The 22091-nt window shown below is 37.2% G+C and overlaps 1 protein-coding gene across 12 annotated transcripts in view; it reads left to right on the forward strand.

The window, feature by feature from the left end:
- Positions 1–494: 494 nt before the first annotated feature.
- The window catches only part of PAM (peptidylglycine alpha-amidating monooxygenase), a 188980-nt gene continuing 167383 nt past the window's right edge, over positions 495–22091 (forward strand). For all 12 annotated transcript variants that reach the window (XM_010971454.3, XM_045507869.2, XM_045507870.2 and 9 more), the window contains exon 1: positions 495–569. The gene's annotated coding sequence lies outside the window, so the exon portion shown is untranslated. The remainder of the gene's footprint in view (positions 570–22091) is intronic.

Here is a 22091-nt window from a genome sequence, read left to right on the forward strand (position 1 = left end):
ATCTTTAATATATAGTCTTTAAGTTAAAGAGCCCAAAATTAACAGATAGGAGCTTTTTGTTTTTTGAAAATTGTACTTGTGAGAAAAAATTCTGAATATACTTTATTTTTTTATCCAAATGTATACAGATTGTTTGTGTGTTATATTACCTTTAGAAATCTCAGAATCTAGAAGAGATTTACTTAGTCCCTCTTTATGGGCCCTGGCATTGTAGCAGGTCAATGTTCTACTGATCTAACAACATATGTAAATTTCTTTCAGTCTACTAGGTGATTATTTCTGTCTGTAACCAGGGCTTATGTTTAGCTGACATGCACTGGTGTGACTGTAATGGTTGCATGGCTGGCATTCATTCTGACTGATTAGTACCTATGTAGGACCCGTTGTTAAATGTTTCTAATATCACCCCTGCCCAGAACTATTTATGTTTACATCCCTGTTTCTCATGTAAGAGTAACATAATCTTATTATGTGTCCTTTGTTTTTCACTATAGGAAGGTTGAAGTCATTTGAGTGAGATGGTTTCTACCATTTGGCTAGATCTTTCTGTAGAAGAACTACAGTATCTGGTGAGTTGTGGATTAATTTGTCACTGTTCTGAACCTCGGTGTTTCATAAAGGGTGTGGCACCTCACCACTGATATGCATTGTGAGGCCATTGTTTGACTTTTTCGGAGTATTTTTAGATATGAACTCGTAACTGCTTGTTCTTCTCCATGACTCTCCTATTACATGAAATTCCTCTGATGAGACGATATCCTAGATAATCCTGATCTTTAAGCCCAGGTGGGAGAGGTCTTTGTAGGAGATTTGATAATATTAGAGATCAGATTCACTTTATAAGGAGCATTTAAATCATTTTAGTCAATTAACATCCTAACTGGTTATTTGATAGCATCAAATGCCCAGGTTACCAGTGTGGCCCATGCCTTTTTCTCTGTTAGGCTGTCTATATTAATGAACAGCGTTTGTCTTCTGTTAAGTAAGAGTTCTGTCCTGCAAGTTAAACATTTTTGCTTTGAAAAAATGGGGAGGGAGGCTAAAGGAATCTCACAGATTTAAAAGGAATAATGTTTTTATCAGATATTAGATCTCTGGCTTTTTGGTTGTCTAAGAGTCTTAGAGTTGCAAAGCAACTCAGAAGCCAGCTCTCTCAATTTACAGATCAGAATATAAAGTTCAGAGCAGTTAAATTACTAGCACAGGGATAGATACATTTCAGCTTCCATGTCAGTCAGCTCTGATTGGTTGGGATTTGGGCTGTTGGAAGCCATAGTTTGACATTCTTCACTTAGAACAAGGTCACATAGCTAGTTTGTGGCAGTCTGGACTAGAACTCAGTTCCTTTCATTTCTAATCTCATTTTCATTTCTCCGAGTCATTTTATTATAAACCTCATGAAAATCTTTATACTGAATACATTTTTATAACCTTGTAATCCATTATGTAGGCATGAAAATGTAAGATTCTGACATTTTTATTATATGCAAAGAAAGTGAAAATTATCTTGTTAAAAATAGCATGCTTATTATTCAATTTTGAAAATGCAGAGATGTGTGAAAGAGGAATGTGGCTTCATATACATATCTTTTAAGTATGGCCCTTCGTTACTGAGCTCTGTTTTACAAAGTGTATCATCAGCTTTTAAAAGGACGTGTTTCAACATGGATTAACTCTTTGGGGAATTAGCTTGAATTATTTATAATGTAAAAGCATACCTTGGAGATATTGCGGGTTTGGTTCCAGACCACTGCAATAAAGTGAGTATCACAATAAAGCAAGTCACATGAATTGTTTCGTTTCCCAGTGCTTATAAGTGTTATGTTTATACTCTACTGTAGTCTGTTAAGTGTGCAATCGCATTATGTCTAGAAAGACAATGTTCATACCTTAATTTAAAATATTATTGCTAAAATATGCAAACCATCATCTGATTCTTCAGTGAGTCATAATCTTTTTGTGGTCACTGATTATGAGGGGAGGGGAGGAAAAAATTAGGGGTTTAGGGTTAGCTACTATATATACTACTATATATAAGATAGATAAACAACAAGGGAACTATATTCAATACCTTGTTATAACCTATAATAGAAAAGAATCTGAGAAAGAATATATATGAAAAACTGAATCACTTTGCTGTACACTTGAACCTAATACAACTTTGTAAACAACTATACTTCAATAAAAAGTTGTTTGTTTTATAAGAAAAGATCATTTCTTATAGGTCACCATAACAGATATAATAGCTATTAATGAAAAAGTTTGAAATATTGCAAGAATTATCGAAATGTGACAGAGACATGAAGTGAGCCAACGCTGTTGGAAAAATGGGGCTCATAGTCTTGCTCAACAGAGTTGCCACAAACCTTCGGTGTGTAAAAAGCACAATATCTATGAAGCACAATGAAACAAGGTCGGTCTGTAATTGCCAAAACATGCATGTATCTATGTGTGTGGAATAGAAGTATATTTGTCAATAGCTAAGAGTAATTGTTTGTATTGTGATGTTATGAATAATACAGCTGTATTTCATACTGTTTTTAAGCCCAGTGGGTATATTTTGTGTATTTCCTTGGATAACGCTGTTGGCACACAGTGAACATCTAACAAAAATGATAACTCTTTTCCCATACAGTATTTACTTTAACTAGAAAAAAATTACTGCTATGCTAATGTGGTACAATTTTAAAAGTTTGTTAAGATGCTAAATGAATTTCATAGCATTCTGTTACAGTATTATCATTTTTAAATAGGACTTGTCTTTTCTCTTCCTCTCTCTTTCAGCCTCTCTCTGTCCCTCTTATATATACATACACCTTCCTTCAGTCATTTGCCTCTACTGTGACATGCTCTGTGTCTTCACCTCCTCACCTTAGTAACCAGCCATACCAAAGTCCTGCATTTCATTGAAACCCAGGCTTTTTTAAAGATGGTCTCAGGCTATTCCCTCTACTTCTTTGTCTGGTGGTTCTTTGTAGCCTGAAAAATTGAGAAATGTCCACATTTAACCATGATCACAACTTCCCACACTTTTCTGTGTCCTGGTATTTGAGTCCTACTTTGTGTCTGGCACTGTGTTGATTATTTGGAGGATACACAGTAATTCCTCTTTAACGAAAATATTAAAATATTATTGGAGCCAGCATCTTCTCAAGGCAGGCCCGACACTGACCCATGCCCACACCTAGGACAAAGCTCAGCTAGTCCAGTGTATTTCCAGGGCCTTGCATGTTTTCTTCCTTCCAGATATTACCCCCATTTTCTTTTATTCTGATATACTGCCTTTTATTCTGTGACTAGATACAAGGCTTCCTTGCAATTACTGGTTACAGTAATAAGTTATTGGAAATTCATTCACATGAAAGTGCATAAAACGCATAACTGGGCACATAACCAAATCTAGACTAACAGGAGAAAGAACTACTAACGAATTCAGAGCACAGGCTTTGAGTCACATAGTTCTGGGATTAAGCCTTTTCTTTGAGACATCTGTCACTGAACAAGTGAAAGTTATGTAACTTCACTTAGACCACTGTTTAGTCATCTGTAAAATGAAGGTAATACGTTTTATCAACTGTATTCCTTGAAAGAGTAAAAGAAAAGTCTAAAAAATCGAGCGATTTGCTTGATTTTCAGTCAATGCTTGAAAATGTCAATTCATATAAGAACAAAATAGCAATGCACTGGACAACAGCAGAGGGAGGGAAAGTGAATAAAGAAGCTGAGGACTCTAAAGGCAGATTTTGTGGGGCACACATCCTTACCAGAAGGTCTTTCCTGTTTGACTTCTATTGGCTGGGGGACTACGGAGGCTCAGCGAGTTCTATCTTAGTTATATTTGTGCTGGTGCCTGCAGCTTTGCTTCCCAATATTTATAAACATTTTAGCTTGTTTTTCTTTGATGGTATTATTAAAAGGGTTTCATCCTCATCAAATCAAGTATTTATTAATTGAAGATTTCTACCCTCAAGTAGCTCTTGTGTAGAGATAATATGGACATACAAGAAATAATTAAAGTGTAGAACTTGTTCCATAAAGGTCATCAGTGCTATGGGATATTAGGGAAGGGAATGAACACTGTGGGGACGAAACATCATATGAATGACAATGCCACTTTTCTATTTTGATGTGGCCATTGAAATAAAATGGCTTAAAAGTATGTTTGACACCAGGACTCAATAAGCTTAGTCCTGAAGAAGCTTCTGTAAAAAATCATAATTTTGCCAGATCTTGTTTGCAAGATTTTGACTTCCTAGAAGACAGTAGGGGTTTCTTTGTTTTTGTTTTTTTGTTTTTTTAAGTATTTAGTTCATTTGCCATCAACTTTTGAAAGGCAGCTAGAGGCTTGGTTTCTTCACATTCCAATGAGTAGAGCCCAGAACTACCAAGGTGAAGGATGCCAGGTTTCCTAACCCTGTTTCCAGGGACCCACATTTTCTGGGAACAGATCCTACCTGGAGCCATTTGTGATTGATTATCCTATAAACTGTTATAATATGATGGTGAAAATACAATCTTTGTTTCTATTTGTTTGTCAGAGCCAAACGCAGAGGTACTGGAACTGCTTGCTTGTTTTAGTGACAATTCTGACTTCATATAGCAGAGAATCAAAGGCATATATAATTGATTTAATTATTGAATGTGTTTGACATTAAATGGTTCCCAGTTTTTGTTTTTGAAAATTTTAGTCAAAAGATGGACTTGAAATGTCTTCTTTAATTTTACAGTGAGTATTTGACTATATAAAAGGTTTTTTGAGTATGGTGGAATTCTCCTGAGTTCAGTGCCAATTTATTGATTCACTAGGCATGATTTGGTTTATTTTGTTTTGTGGTGATTTTTAAAAAGAGAAACATCTCACTTCTGTTCCTCATCATTTGTACAATGTTATCCCCTTCTTTTTGGAACATTTGGCTTGAACCAGAGTTTAATAAAGTTTACTGTAATATTACAGTAGTTTACAGGTGGCTCATATATATATGATATGATGTGAAGGTTGTATATCTATTAATTTAGCAATTACTTACTGATGTCCTGCTATGTTCTGTGCTAGGTATTGGGTGTATGGTAGTGAACAAAACATACAAAAGTCCCTGCTCTCATAGAGCTTACAGTCAGCAATTAAATAAAGTAAAATACTGTAATGAGACCAAGTACTTGGAGTAGTAAAGGGGGGACAGGAGAAGGTAAGAGCACAGGGTGGTTGCAGTTTTAAACATGGAGATCAGTGAAGACCTCACAGAGAAGGCTGAACAAAGACCTGACGGTGAGCAAGAGAGGAAACCACATGGCTACACAGGGAGGTCGGGGAGGGAGCTGAGAATCTTCTAGGCAGAGGAAACAGCAAATGCAGAGACCCTGTATTGGGAACATGCTGTGTAGAGGGGGGCCTGTGTGGGATGGGGGTGGAGAGGCTGGTTTTGGAGGGCCTCGAATGCCAGCAAAAGGACTCTCGCTTTTACTCTGACCCAGCTGAGAAGCGGCGGGGGTGTTAAGCAGGGGAGTGATATGGACGGCTTTAGCTTTAAAGGCTTACTGTGATTGCTGTGCACTGAGAGCAGATGATAAGGTGGCACAAGCAAAAGCCAGGAGACGACTTAGAGGCAGTTACAATAATCCAGGCGTGGGAAGAGAGTATCTATCTACTTACGGTGTGTCTAATGTCCTGTGGGCCATTTTGTTTTATTTTTCAGTCTTCTCCCCCCCCCCCGCCATGATTCAAATCTTACATAGAAGGGAAAGAGAGAGATTAATGACATTTTATTTGTTTTTTAGTCCTTACTGGTAGTGATATGCCTATTGCATGTATACAGCATTTTATAGTTTTCAAGCCATTCTTATGTGATATATGGCCACATTTAGCCCTCACGATGGCCTGGTTAGGGTGACAGTTGCTAGGTTTATAGGATGTGTCCAGAGTCACACAGCTGGTCCCTTCTCTTTTCAGGAATGCATATTGGTTTCAGTGAGTGCATACAAACTAAGCAATGACCAATAATCATCTATTTGTGGAGGGTGGGACTTGGGTGCACTTTAAGAAATTTATCCAGCTGCTGACTCATTAGAGAGTGTATCTGTCATTGCTGGTGGCTATTTTGTCAAGCTGAAAAAATTCATTATTATTGGAGTTGAATCTGTAAATTATTCAGAGGAAATTCTTTATAAACAAGAGCATTCATAATTTTCTCCTTTTAAGTTCTCTTCTTTTTATAAGATACACATCTCTAAAGATGAAATTTTTAAAAGTATACTAAACTTGGAAGAACTCCCCAAATGTAAGGGAAATTATGATACCAAAAGATAATTAATTTTTGCTTATCAGTAATATTAGGTACGATGTTTCCTTGTATATGCCAGAATATTTCCGACTAAGATGGTTTTCCTATATGGAATTTAAATAATGAGGCTTGTGACATTTTACTTTAAACCTACAAGATACTTTGAGTACAATTAAAATATTCATGTTATGTCGAAGCAAATAGCGTAAATAACTTTTCGGTGTGATTTAATTTATATTTAAAATATATTTTAAGTGTTTCAGAGAAGATGAGAGCTTGTAGAGATTGCTATATGTTATAGTAGTTGAGAAAGCAGAGTGTGTATTTCGTATTCAGAAATATATCATGTAACAGCAGTTGGAAAATTTGAATGAAAAAAAAAACTGAATGGGCAAATATACCTTTGTAGTCCAAGGGAATAATATATCACTTGAATTGTCTTCTTGAATTGCCATTTGTCTAGGAGATTGAATTTTTGACTATAGCAGCAATAAAATACAAAAAAGGCAGATTAGTATAGTGATATTTGTGAAAAAAATTTAAATGCTCAGGATAGGAATTTTCACACAATAGTACTCCATTACTTTGTAACAAATATGATTGTTGAACAGATTAATAGTTTATGTTGAAAAACCTACTTATTTGAATGAGCTCTCAATTATACTATTCTTCACTGAAGATGTATTTTTTTCACTTTTCAGTTGAAATAGCAATATGTATAAAGTGCAGTTGATGTTCTGGCTTTCACTCTGACAAGCTTTTGCTATGTGTGGAATATGTGGTAGGCATAGTGCTTTCAAAATATCCTTTCTGAACTTTTTGTTCAGGAATGGTTTCTGGGGCAGCTGAGCGGTTGATGCCACGGGCGACATTTGAGACAGTGGTTTGTTGTTGCTGTTCTCTATTAGTCTTCTTTGTGTGGACAAGTCTTCGTGTCCTCCTTCCCTCCTTTTCCATTCTCTCTTCTTGTTGACTTAATTCCTCCACTCAAATGTATTATCGAGTACCTACCATGTGCCAGGCATTATTCTAGGGGCTAGAAATACACCTGCCTGCTCTCTGGAAACTTACCATCTCGTGAGGGAGGTGAACAGTGAACAGCTTTAACAAATGAGAATGTTCACTGTGAATAGGCCAAGACTGAGGGCTGTATTCACGCTTTCCATGTACCCAGAGTTGAAGCCAATGGTACCCTATACCTTTTCTCCCTCCCCAGGGATGTGCCAGAGATACAGATGGGCTGTCATTCCCTTATACACCTTCACTTTCTTACTTCCCATTAAGAGTTCACTAATTATTACATATTTTAGAAGATTTTCCTCTCCTTCCACGAGTCCTTTGCTTCATTCCCTTAGTACCACACAACATGTTGAATTTGTTTCTAGCTTAGATCTTCGCTCACTACCTTGCAATATTTGTGTTTCATCCCTTTTCTAAATGGCAGTCCCACCTGTCATCCCCACCTGCCCCATTAAAAGCCAGGTAAGCATCATTTCTATTCATCTTTGTTTTTTCCAGAGGCTAACACAATGTCTGAAGCAAATCAGTTTTGAAAACTATTGTATTTTTTAGCCAAACTAATAAATTATTTAATCTTACAATGCTCACTCTTTTAACTTCAACTCACAAATACACTTCTCTCCTTTCTAATACCTAAGTGATTAAATTAAAGCATAAAATGTAATATAAGGGGTTAATTTCCATAACTTAACACATTCTTGTCAATGAAGTAAAATGTAAATGATACATTAATAACTAGTTTCCTCTCTTTCACCATTTATATGTTTCTCAACTAAAGAGAGGAGGATGCTGAATCACGTTTAGAATTAATCAGAAGAAACATTAGAGATGTGGAAAACAACATAATTATACATGCACTTCTAGACTGCGAAGTGAAATTAGAGAAGTAGTTCATTTGAAGATCTGTGTGATTCATTATAATGCAATCAATTATATGGCTCACCTTAAATTATAAAGTAACACTGAGAAAATGCCGTGGCCTAAAGAAATATTTTATGTGGATGATGTCATCATGCACTTACAGGAATCGGTATTGATATAACTTTTCATGAACAGAGCTTTAACGTTTTAAAGCAACATTTCAAAAGAAAATTACATTTTGAACATTTAGTTGTCCATGCTTTTTGTTTGTTTGCCCACTCCAAAAATGGAAAGAAAGGAATCATGGTGAATACATTCTTACAGTTTTAAAACTGTTTGCCATCTTTTTCATTAGTTAAAAAGAAGTACGTAAGTATCATCAATTTATAGAATAGCAGTCATTGCCTTGAAACATCATTTTCACACTATTTCTAGTGAATTTTTTTTTGTATCTATGTATGATTTCACCACTCTTAGTCACACCAGTTTGAAAGAAGGGCCGTTATGTTCTTTGTTACTCCCAAAAAGGGGGGAGAAGATAAACAACACAAATGCTTAGTCTGTCTTTTGTGAAAATAGCTACATTTAAAGACCACTCTTATACTGTTCCTTCTAAAATGTCAATTACTAGATAGGGAAAAGTTAAATTCAGGTGAGTGTAATAGAGAGAAGGGAAGGAAATATATGAATATGATGCAATAATTTCTTAACTTTTGTTTTCTTCATATGTGGCAGAGGAGCTTATAAACACCTCAGGTTTTAGTTGAATGATAATTCTTATTATTTCAAAGGGGAACGTAGCATCAGTGTAATTGTACTCTCAAGGTAGATGTCTGCTTTTCTTTTGTTTTTAATTTATTGTGACTTCAAAGGGAATGGTTGTTTCATAATGAGTTTCTGTCCATGATCAGTAAATAAAAATAAGGAGGAAACAGTGAGGAGAGGGCAAAATTGCAGGTTCTGTTTCCTAGTCTAATCCATTAGTGATAACACATAAATCATGAATATCCTTAATTCTTGATTAAAACTCTTGATTAAGATGGAAGAGTTTCTAGTTTTTCACCTTTAAATATTCTTTAATATGGAGAGTCGACAGTGATGGATTGACTAATATGTAATAAATACAGAATCAGAGGTCTGGAATAATCCTTGAAATATCACTTCTAACTCCCTGAATCTCAGAAGAAGCGTCCGTAAGTGTTTGAATTCCTAAAGATCTTTAAAGTTTTTCATTACTTTTTTGTTGTGATATATACCATACATACAGATGCATCATAGAGCTTAGACAGTTTAAAGAAAAGATATAAGCTCCCACGGAACCACTACCGAGGTCAAGAAATAGATCATTACTAGTATCCCAGAAGCCCTCTCCGTGTGGAATTTCATTCCCTTTCTGTCAAAACTAGTTCCAGTTATTTTCAAAGTTTGTGTTCAAGGATTCCATGTAGAATCAGTTTTTCTCCCCCACAATTGATTTGTTATTGGAAAGAGTTAAAACTCCATAGACATCCTGTCTAGGCAAGAGGTGTTTCCATTCCTGGTTCTTTCAAAATGCATTTAGCGGCTGAAAGTGAAAGTGGATCGGTTAGGTTGTTGTGCCAATTGATGCACTTGGTGAATAAGCTGCCGGGAGTATCCTTCTCTCTGTCTTTGAAAGGCAGAGGCTTAAGGTTAAAAGTGATAGAGGTCTGGGTGGAGGGGGTTGAGAAGAGTTTCTTGGTTTGGCACCAATTAAGCCCATCTTTCATGATGATGTAACAAATCCATTAGAACTACAATCAGTTGTTGCAATAGCAGGGGAGAAGGCAGCTACTAGAAAGCAATTTTCAATTAATAAGACATCAGACAAATGATGTAATAATAATGTAATCAGGTTTTTCAGAAGGAAGAATGTCCACTGCCATTCTTGACTAAACATTTATTTAATATTACAGCTCAGTGCTCTGCTCATAAAACTTGTTGCTTTTCTTCATTTTGACAGATAATGCATTGTGTTCAAACTTATTTTTTATGCTGTTTTCTTACATTGGGCCATTCGTTTGGTTTTGTTTTACTGGATTTTGAATTATTAATCACTAAGCAGATACTTTATTCCTATAAAAGGAATTATAAACATCATTGAAATGGTGCTGGGGATGAAAGACTAGATGGGTGCTGGGTTTTGCAGTGTTTTTCCCCTGGGAGAGCTGTTGGCAAAGTATAACAATCTGTAATCAGATTACTGGAACAGAAAGGAAAAAGGAAGCAAAAAAGTAAATTAGCCATATGCAAGTCTACTTATATTTTTCTAAAAAGAGGAAAAAACATTGCCTTTAAATATCTGTATTTATAATTATAGAGTGTAATAAATACCCTATAGGATTTGATATTGTATCTGTGCCACTTGATTCTTTGTTTTCATTCTCTCTTGCCCTCCTTGTTTACTTCTATACTCTGTTACAGATCTGCTTAATAATCATTGCTTCCAGGGTAAAACTGTCATCAGCCAGAGAGGTGACACTTTACAAAGAGAGATGTTTTGGCATGCTAAGACACAGAGGACATTAAATATGGTGTCAGACAGAACAGGTCTTCTTTATTTTGACCTATAAAACATAGATGCTATTGTGAAAAATGTCACTACACAAAGAATCCTCAGCTGGTAGCTTTGGGTGATATCCATCTACAGGTTTGCACTGTATTTTCCTGTATTTTTTGCCTCTTCTTCTTTACACTTTGAAAAGAGAACCAAGGGATTCCCTATACTATATATCAGTTTTGAAACATCTTGTCTGCCTTCAGAGGCGTCTCTGAATGGAGTGCTCCGTTTTCTGGTTAGAGAGTATTCTTTAACATGTTAAAGGGTCATGCTTTTATCGTCACTACTTGGAGTGAAGAACAAGAACTAATCAATATTATTTCCTACGTCTCTCCTGGGTGTCTTACAACCCCATCTATTTGTTTCTTGTTTCTCCTTTACTTTTCCTGGGTGAGATCGTTTATAGCTAAAATTTCTTACACCTCAGACGCAATGCATTAGGATATCCTATTTTCTACCTTCAGAATAGATACAGATTCCAACCGCTTGGTATCTCAGCCACCCTGGTCGGCCCACCTGGATTACAGCAGAAAACAATAATATTATATAATTTCCTTGCATAAGCAAGAAGGGCATAAGCTTTCCCCCCAGTTCATTCTCTATAAAGAAGCCAGTGATCCTGTTAAAATGGAAATCCAATCATGTCATTCATCCTAGAGTCTGCAGTGACTCTCCATTTGACCCAGGGTACAAACCAAAGTCTTTACAGTGAGTGACCTACAAGGACCTCCAGTCGATTCTCCATTACCTGCCTGAACTGCTCTGCTTTCTTGATTCAACCTCATTTGCCTCCTTGTAGCTGCTTAGCTCCAGCTCTTTCATCTACCTGGAGACGTCTGCAGATAGTCACTGTGCTCCCTCTCTGATGACCTCTGAATCTTGGTCAGATGCCCCCCATGTAGTCCTGCAACTTACCCCACACCTCACCCCGGCGGTCCCTCTCTCCATTACTCTTCTTCCCTTCATCTTTTTTCCATGATGATTATCACCTCCTAACATACTATATTATTAACTCATTATGTTTCCTGCTGGAAAATTTATTTGCTAATGATATATTTTTAAACCCTTAGGAATTATGTACTGAATAAATGACTATTTATAAAATATAGGGCAGCATCCGCTTTCTTACATCCTAAACCAAATACTAAAACTGAAACTTAAAAAGGAGAGTAAGTCTCAAACATAAATATCTTTGAACTATTTTTAAGTGATCATAACAGCCTTATCTCTGTCTCTGTCAAAAGCATTTGTAAACCCTTTATTATCCTATTTGGTTCCAAAAGGGAATTGCTAAAAGACAGGAGACATTTTCTATCTAGATTTAATTTCTTTCTTGATTTCTGCACAACTCTAAGTGTGATACGGTTCTCCTTTAATTTGTAGATGGGAGTGAGGAATGAGAATCTCAGAGTAAGCAGAATAATATCAGATAGGAGAGTTGATCATAAGCCCCTTGTCTTAGTCCAGTTGAGCTGCTACAGCCGAATATCATAAGCCGTGGGACTCAGAAACAGCAGAAGTGTATTTCTCACAGTCTGAAGCCTAGAAGTCCGAGCAAGATCGAGGCTCCAGCAGATCTGATGTCTGGTGAGAGCCTGCTTCCTGGTTCATAAATGGCCATCTTCACATTGTATCCTCATGTGGAAGAAGGGGTGAAGGAGCTCTCCGGTGCCTCTTTTATAAGAACACCAGTCTCATTCAGGAGGGCTCCACTCTCATGACCTGATTACCTACCAAAGGCCTCACCTCCTAATACCATCACATTGCGGGTTAGGATTTCAACAGATGAATTCGGGGGGGAACATATACTTTCTGTCTGTAATACCTCTCTATTTTCTAAATTTGGAAATAAAATAGCAAGGTGAAAGGATGAAAGCTATTGGGAGAAAGTTTGACATTAAATCATAACCAAAAAATATGGAAAAAATTGGTTTATGGCAGTATGTTTAAGAAAACAACAATTCAACTTATCATGGTGTAGTTGAGAAGTGTTATTAAGCCAATATATTAAAAGATTTTAAGTGAACTTACCTGATAACACCTGAAGACAGTAAGGATTTTCAATTAAAAAGATCTCATATAAATTAATGAAAAAAATTTGGATCAGCTGAAAATGTAGTGGAGGGATATGTTGGTATCCATGGGGGTCCTGGAACCCACCCCCCGTGGACACTGAGGGACGACTGTATAGTTTTTGCTTCTCTTCAGAAGTGTTGATGTTGATGGATAAAACAAAGTCTACTGTTTTGTTGGAAATTTTTGACATAAAATTTCTTTAATTGAAATGTATTGACATGGACATTGTGCATCTTTATAATGATGATGATTTAAAAAGAAATTTTAATAGTTTAATATGTTGGGCTCCACAGACTTTGATCTTACTGGGTATAATCATGATGTATAATTTGGGATTGGGTTCAGCTGCATGTAACAAAACAAGTGAAACAGCTTCAATAGCCAGAACTTATTTCCATCACAAATGAAGGAATTTTGGATAGAACGTAAAATGACTTTTCCATATATTCATCCGGGACCCAGACTCTTTCCAGCTCTGCATTCTTCCATCTTTATAATGTAACCCTGACGTTATGGTCCAGTACAGCTGTTAAGACTCCAGTCAGTTTATGTGCCTTTTAACCAGCAATACTGAAGAAGGAGCAAAAAAGGGCGCACAACCAAAACTGCCAGATGGCTTTACGTATCTGCAGTTGAGGCTGGGGCATGTCCTTTAACTGAGCATTAATATGACTAACTGAAAAAAAAAATTAGACTCTTGTGATGAAGGTGGCAGGAGGAAAGGGGTATCATAAGGCTAGTGGTCTTGGTTACAGGAGGAGATTTTCACTTAATAATTAAACCAGTTTGATTGTTGGAAATTTAGAAGAAACATATTCTTTACTTGATTTTACCTTGTTTCTTTCAGTATAGGAATGGTGTGTGTCATTGAGCTGCTTTTTTTTTTTTTAAGACAATTTTGTCATTGTGAATAGTAAACAAACTAGGATAGAAACAAGAAATAACACCCATAATAAGCTTCATTAAAATTCAGTTATTTAGAGTGAAATACCTAATTCTTTTGGGCAACTCATGCTAACAAATAGTACTTAGCGTAATTGCTGGGTTAATACTCTCTCTTTTTTTCCGGATTAAGTGATTTGATTTGCGTTTATTGTGGCAGTTACCCTCTGCACTTGGAGTAATAGCACACTGTTTTTTTATGTATTCTTGGACCCAGAATCAAGCCTTGCTTTTTCTACTGTCTCCACCTGCTCACTCTCAAACTCCTACACACACACACACACACACACACACAGAGGCTGTTTTTTCCCCCACATTGTAGCAAAAGGATCATTATTTCCTCTTTTTTTTTTTTTTTAGATCAAAACTAAGTACTTATCAGAACAGGCTCAGTCCGTGGTTTTTCTTTCCTTTGAAGATTGTGGCAGTTTTGTTGTGTGTACATAAAGACTTAAAGAGCTTTAACAGTTGAAAGAGAATTTTAGTACTTCAGGTAGGTTTAAAGAGTATTCTTGACCATTTCTCTCTATCTGCATTTTATAACGTTACTCAGGGTCATAAATAAACAATTGCAAAAATATAGAGCATGTGCTAGAAGTATTTATAAATTTGGTCATAATCAGAAACTCACTAGGACTGTTTTTATGAACTTGAAAAATGTAGATTCATTAATTTGTCTTGAAAAGTAAGCTGGAAAAGTAGTTTCCAACAAAATTATTGACAAATAAGACAAGGAGAATTTTAATTGTCAGATATCTAAAGTTAAAATCTGACCCCCAAAAAAGGATAGTTAAATCAATGAAAAGGAATAAACATCTGGAAAATATGCTTAAATTTATATAAGTCATAGCATGTGTCAAGGCTGTCTGGATAGGAGTTAATATGGCCATACTCAAAACTGGTAATTATTTGTGAAAAAGGAAAGTTGATTCCTATTGCATGCCATACACAAAAATATATTTCTGATGGGTTCAAAAGTTGTCAAAAATTAAAGCGTGATTCGACTAAACTCAGGATGGAGGAAGTACTTAAAAATGAGAGAAAAACACAAAGGTTAAAGTATTGATTGTTTGATTTCACAAAATACAAACTAAATGTATGTATGTGTATATTCACACATATGCAAACACATGGAAAAGAGACAAGAATACATGCAAAATTGTTAGTACAAGTTACTTTAAATAAGTGGGATTGTGCAGGGTGCTGTGTGAGGCAGTCTTTCACTATTTACTCCAAGTATTGCTGTGTTATTTTAATTCTTGAACAACAATGTAATGAATGAATACATTTTTCATTAAATCAAAACAGTTACGAATGTGAGAAAAAGCAAACAATGCACATGCTTATTGGATGAATTTTATGAGTCAGACTTTGAGCCAGACATGATTTCTCCATTGGATATGCACAGTGATACTGGGTTTTAGGTAGTTCCAGTTTCTAGAAATGTAGTTTCCTACATTTAAGATGTGCATTTAATGTAATGACTTGATTTTTGTTCTGTTTGCAAAGTTGCTGTTAAGTTGAGGTTGCCTCTGAAAAAAGGATGGTCCAAGTAAACGGGCATTCAAAAGCAATAAAACACACACACAAAAAAAAAAAAAAAAAAAAGAGAGAGAGAGATGAACATCAGCCTAAACCTCACAGCTTATATAAAAACTAACTCAAAATGGATCACAGAGTTAAATGTAAAACATAAAACTGTAAAACTTAGAAAAACCCTACGAGAAAAATCTTCAGGACCTCGGGCAAGGGGGAAAGTCCTTAGACTTGACGTTAAAGTCACAATCTATAAAAGGAAAAATTGATGAATTGGACCTTATCAAAACTAAAAACTTTTGCTTTACAAAAGTCCCTGTGAAGAGGATGTAAAGACATACTACAGACTGGAAGAAAGTATCTGCAAACTACAATATGTGACAAAGGCCTGGTATCTAGAATTTATAACAAGTTCTCAAAACTCACAGAGGTTCACAAAATTGTTTGCAGTAAAAACAAGCAATCCAATTAGAAAATGGACAAAAGACATGAATAGACACTTCACTGAAATTTGGATGACAAATAAGCACATGAAAAGATGCTCGACATCATTACCCACTTGGGAAATGCAAATTAAAAGCACAGTGAGATATCACTACATACTTATCATACTGGCTAGAATTAGAAAATAGTGATGGGGGAGGGTATAGCTCAGTGGTAGAGCATGTGCTTAGCATGCACAAGGTCCTGGGTTCTATCCCTAGTACCAGCATTAAAAATAAATAAATTAACCTAATTACCTCCGCCTCTACAATAAAAGAATTTAAAAACATAGTGATAACACTAAATGTTGGCAGGGGTGTGGAGATCACTCTCATATGTTGCTAGTGGGAATCTAAAATGGAGTAGCCACTCTGGAAAAGAGTAGGGCATTTTCTTACAAGATGGCCATGTGACCCTGTAATTGCATTCTTGAGCACTTATCCTAGAGAAGTAGAAATTTATGTTCATACAAGAACCTGTACATGCTTATTCATAGCAGCATTATTTGTTGAAGCCAAAAACTGGACACAACCCAAATGTCCTTCAGAAAGTGAATAGTTATACAAACTGTGTTACATCTATACCATGAAATAAGACTCGGCAGTACAATGGAATGAACTATTGTTACATGAAACACCTTAGATGGATTTCGAGGAATTACAGTAAATGAAAAGACAGTCTCAGAAGATTACCCACTATATGATTCTGCTTTTGTAACTTGCTTGAAATGACTAACTTCCACACGAGATGGAGAACAAATTTCCTCACTGCGCTGTTGTACAAGAGTTGTACAGGTTATTCCCATCGGGGAAAACTGGTTGAAGGGTATATGGGCTCTCTCTGTGTTACTTCTTCCAACTGCATGTGAGACTACAGTGATCTGAACAAACAAACAAAAAAACTCAAACCAGTAACAAACAAAAACATAATGGTTTCTTCAACTTAAGGGAAAAGAGACAAAAGACTCAAGTGTGGTTTGGTAACTTACCCAGGGTCCCGCAGCCTATGAGCAGCAGAGCTTAGATTTGAACTCAGCTCTCTAACTTTAGAGTTAGTTTGTTTCCACAGCATATGTCATCTTCCTGGAATGTCCCACCCAAGGTAAACGGCAGTGATTTTTATATGCAGCCTTTGGAATCCACTTCTCCAGAGTAGCAAAGAGAATTGAGATCAGACCTTAGGTTGTAGTCAAGCTCTTCTCAACTGTGTTTTGCAAAAATATCTGTCAGTGCCTCTCATCGTAAGATCACCTGGAAATTTCGATAAAATGGAGATTCTAATTCAGCCAGTCTTGCTTGGGGCCTGAGACTACGTAGTTCTAATAAGCTCCCAGGTGATGCTAAAGCTATAATCTGTGGACCGTTCGCTGAGCAACCAGGATGAGAAGAACTTCTATCACCGCTGTTTGTACCTAAAAGAATGCCTTACAACAAACAGCACTTTGGATGTGGTTAGATTGCTGCACTCCAAAGGCACGTGGAATGGGAGAGGAAGGAAACCGCTGTCAGGGTATGGTTTAAACCTGGGAATCTACCCATAAGTGAAGATCGGTTGACAGGCATTTTGAATGGAAGAGAAAAAACTGAGTGAAAGTATAAAGTGGCACTTTGAGGTCAGTTGCAGTAATAACAGCTGTTTGTTGTGCATGTGATGTTGCCTACTTTCTAAATTCCTGTGTAAGAGAAGTTACTGATAAGGTGGGAAGTTTATTGTGTCCACAGCCTAGACTGTCATCGGACCTGACAGCTCCATTTCCATCCATTTAAGTGTTTGGGGATTTGATTCGTCCTGTTATCTAAACTAATTAAGATCAGAACATCCGTAGCTTCCGTTTATTCAGGGGTATGCAGGTTTTCCTTTTGTATTACTGAAGAGAACAAAAACATTGTGCCAGAGAGCTTTAGATGTCCTTCTTTCAAAGTCATCCTTTAATTATTAATGCTTTTATCAGGCTTCATGAAAGGTGCCATGTTTCCTGAAGTAACTAACGCTTGATTTGGCTGTATGTTATGATGGGAAATTAATAAATGAGGGTGAGAACTGGGGAAATGAAGTGTGAAATTGTGTGGTATTTCAACTGTGAGCCTCTTTTGTGATCTGTATTTCGTCACGTTCTGGGTCACATTTGGTGGTGGATTTGCTTGTGGATCAACATGCCCTTAGGCTGAAGTCATTTCTTTCAAACCTCAGGCATAAAGGGTGGAACACTGTACAACTCTGCCACTAGCCAAGCTGCAAAACTCTCATTTCAGAGGGTGTTGTGCTGACTTGCTTCTTATGCCCAAGTTGTTGCTTTTTGCTTTTTCCTCTTCCCTTAGAATAGTCCCTGATGGTGGAAATAGTGGCACACAAAGCTACTCTTGAGAAGTTCACTTTCTCACTAGTCTCCTGCCTCCCATCTTGACCCCAACCGCCTGTATTCAGCCTCTGCATCACAGCCAGGATAATCTCCTATCACACACCTCTGGTCCCATCAGCTACAGGATAAAGGCTGATACCTTGGCATGGACCACAGGTCCTTTGTGCATTGACTCCTGCCTTTCTCTTCTGGCTATTTTCACGTGGGTCCTGCTTCCAGTGTTCCCGGCGCTCTGGCTGTACTTGTAGCTTTTGGAACTCAACTTGCTGCCTCCTGCTTGACCTGTAAGCTGTTTCCTCTATTCAGGGTGCTTTCTTTCCACTGGCCACCTGGTGAACACCTGGTGCTTAGCTCAGATATGGACTTCCTCCGTGAAGCTGCCTGTCTTAGTCAAAGCTATTTGGTTTCTGAGAATAGAAACCCACTCAAATTATCACAAGTAAAAATGTTTATATAAATGAAAGAGCAGGCCACTTAATGGACGTTCCCAAATAGGACAGTAAATATAGCCAGGACTTTGGGGATAGAAGAGGACATTCGGGAACCAAGGTTGCTCACGTGGTGTTGCCGGTTTCTACCACTTCTCTCTGCATCTGCTCCATTCTTCTCTTTTAATCTGCAAAGTGATGTTCTGGCTTCTCCACGGCTTTGTCACTTCAGCTGGTTCCTGGTTTTGCTTGGGCCTTACTCTGTGTCAGTTTGGCTCTGATTCTGTGTGAAATTCAATTCAGCTAACATCACATTTTCCCAGTTTCAAATTCCCAGAGAGAGAGATCTGGATTGGTCCCATTAAGTCAAGTGGCCAATTAGCTATGGTGGGGAGTGGGGTCCCACGTTGCAAGGGGCACACCCTTCAAGGCTGAAAGGGGATGTTTAGTGCTGCTGTTTGGATTCCACCACTGAGCGGTGGATGACCCCAAGTCCCACTTTACTGAGCTCTCAAACACAGTTGTACTCACCCTTCTTTCAAAGGGTATAAAGTTCTCAGATTCTTGGGTGCAGCATCTCACTTCATATTAGGAAACCATTCTCCAAATTCTAGGGTGATTTCCTCTCTTAAGATCTCCTTGCCAAATAAGAAGAGCAAGCTCACTTTTTGGAATGCGCATGCTCTGACCGGGATTATTATAAAATCTTTTTTTTTTTTTTTTTCTGTTCGTGCAGGAGGCTCAATTCTTTGTTTATTTGCGACCAAAAAAATTGCAGTAAAATTTAAAAGGAAATTGGATTTTTTTTATCCCTTGCACTGTGAAAATTTATCTACTTGAGTGAGCTAAAGTTAGTAAAATTACATTTAGGTTAATACCATTCAGCTCTCTAAACTACTTCCTAAGACTATTCCAGTGAGAGTGCTTCAGATGATAAGGGGCAAAATTTTTCCAGGAAAACTTATTTAAGTGGAAATTCTAAAGAAACTCAACCAAAGCTGAAATTGGTCAGAGAATTACGGTGTTTTCTCTTTAAATGCATACCACATCCTACAAATTCTTTCATGATGCCCTATTTTGAGAGTTTACCTTAGAGACTACCAGTTCTGTAATAGGGAGAATGAGAACATGGCGAAGATTTTATTGATTATTACCAATGGAAAACACTTTTTTTAAGGGGCCTGTTCCAAATAGCCTGTACGGTCCTCTTAACAAACCTCTTGTTTCATGGTGGAATTTGCAAAATATGTAGAATGATTTCTTGGTGCGGGTGTCAAAAGAAGGATATATGTGAAGAGAAGAGCTGGGTAAATTTTTTTTAAAAACGTTTTTTATTGAGTTATAGTCATTTTACAATGTTGTGTCAAATTCCGGTGTAGAGCACAATTTTTCAGTTATACATGAATATATATTTATATTCATTGTTACATTTTTTTTCGCTGTGAGCTACCACAAGATCTTGTATATATTTCCCTGTGCTACACAGTATAATCTTGTTTATCTATTCTATATGTGCCTGTCAGTATCTACAAATTTTGAACTCCCAGTCTGTCCCTTCCCAACCCCTATTTTTTTGAATTATGTATCTTTCTCTCTCCACATAACCTCTTTCTCCCTCCTTCTTTTTCTTCTAACCAGGAGCCATAGAACTTGATTATGTTTCACTTTTCCATCTGTAAGAAGAGGACGTTGACATCTGTGATGCTTGCTTCCTATGATTATTTTGGGGAATCATGTGAATGCACTTGATAAACAATTACGTTTTAGAAAGATGAGACATTTTGGGGACCTCATATGTGCAGTGAAGGGGACAATGATGCCTAACATGCGGGCCCTGCCCTAAATGGTTAACCTTTGGCTTGGGAATCAGACAAATCTAGGCTCCTTGCCGGAACCTTGTGAGTCACAAGATTTGGAGTACGGCCTACTACTATTTTAAGCACCTCCCCCTCATTATTGACAAATTTGGGAAATACTGACATAATATTTCAAGATTATTTTCTTCATTCATGAAATGGGGGATAAAACAAAATGTCTAGCCAGTCAATCATGGCAAGGTATGAATGAAGTAATATTCCTGAAAGGACCCACATGGTGCTTGGAATTTGATGAGTAATCGATAAATGGTAGTTCTCCTTCCTTTCAATAAAATGAAGAAGGGATTGATCAGACCCCCAGGGGAAGTACAAATAACGTGTCTTGGTAGTTCAGAGCAATAGGAGGGAGAGCTTTCATTTGGGATGGGGGAGAGGAGTTCCCTCCGTGGCCTATCACTGTGAGAAGTGGTGTGTGTGGTGGGTTTAGTGGGCAGGTTCTAGCGTTTTATAGAACCTGGTCCTACAAAACTTGGTTTCAAGTCCTGGCTTTTTTATTTGACAGCCAGTGACCTAGGAACATGTCACTTAACCATGTGTACATCAGTTTTCTCATTTAATAATAAGGATGATAATAAAACAAATTCAGGATTGTTGTCAGTCAATAAAGCACTCATCCATCCATCCATCCATTCATTCAACAAATACTTCTGGGTGTCTGCTATCTGCTTGACATTGTTCTGGATGCTAGGGCTATAGCAGTGAAAAAACAAAAAGCAGAACATCACCATATGGGCAGTGCTCTAGAAATGAGAGCCATTATTATGCTGTAATAAAAAGCCTACCAGTCCCATTGTCTGATTTATATGTTTTTACCATTACAGAGAGATGAATGTTTAGAGCTTTAACCTTTTGACTGGAGCCACAGAATCAAAATCATACGCCCTAGGTGGAGGGGACCTCGGGGCTCTGATGGGACATTGTTGATGTTGCCCGTTGCACACACACGTGGCAGCTGGTGACACACAGTGAGTGTGTGCCACTGTTTCTCTAGAAGCAGTTATTGATTGATGAGTGTCTGATCTGGTCACATGCTCCTATTAAATCCCTCTTGTAAGCCAGGGATTATGTTTTGAAGCACTTGGTGGTGGCTGGACTTATAGTTGTGGACCGTGGAACATAAGAGGTCCACATTATGTGCATGTGTATGTTTTGAAGGCAGAGCATTGATAAGGAAGGTGAAAGAGAGGGGAGGAGTAGGGATATATCACCTTGACTTTATTATCTTTAGGCAGGTAATTGAATTAGTCAACTACAATTGGCCAACAACCAGTTAATGACTATCAAGACTAACATATGAGTAGATTATTGTACTGACCATTTTGTTGCTAGTCTATTGCTTATTTGTTTTGCCAAAGACCCCTTTTGTATAGATAGCATTGGTAGTACATCAAACTCATGTATTAGGATTTTGACAAGGTACCAAAAAGCCAATTACTCCTGTTGAAGTGTTGTGGTAACAGAAATAGTCAAGAAAATCAGGCCTCGTAATAGCTAGCAGCGGGAACTTTAACCTGCTAGGAAGAGAGAGGCCATTATTACATTTTAGAGGTGTCTTGAACACAAATGTGTGATGTCTTCACCAACTCCCCAAACTGAGAATTAGCACTGCACACTTTTGTGAAAATTAGTGCTGTTTATATAGTTCATCGATGG

Source organism: Camelus bactrianus, chromosome 3 (genome assembly GCF_048773025.1).
Source record: "Camelus bactrianus isolate YW-2024 breed Bactrian camel chromosome 3, ASM4877302v1, whole genome shotgun sequence".
Taxonomy (NCBI): Eukaryota; Metazoa; Chordata; class Mammalia; order Artiodactyla; family Camelidae; genus Camelus; species Camelus bactrianus.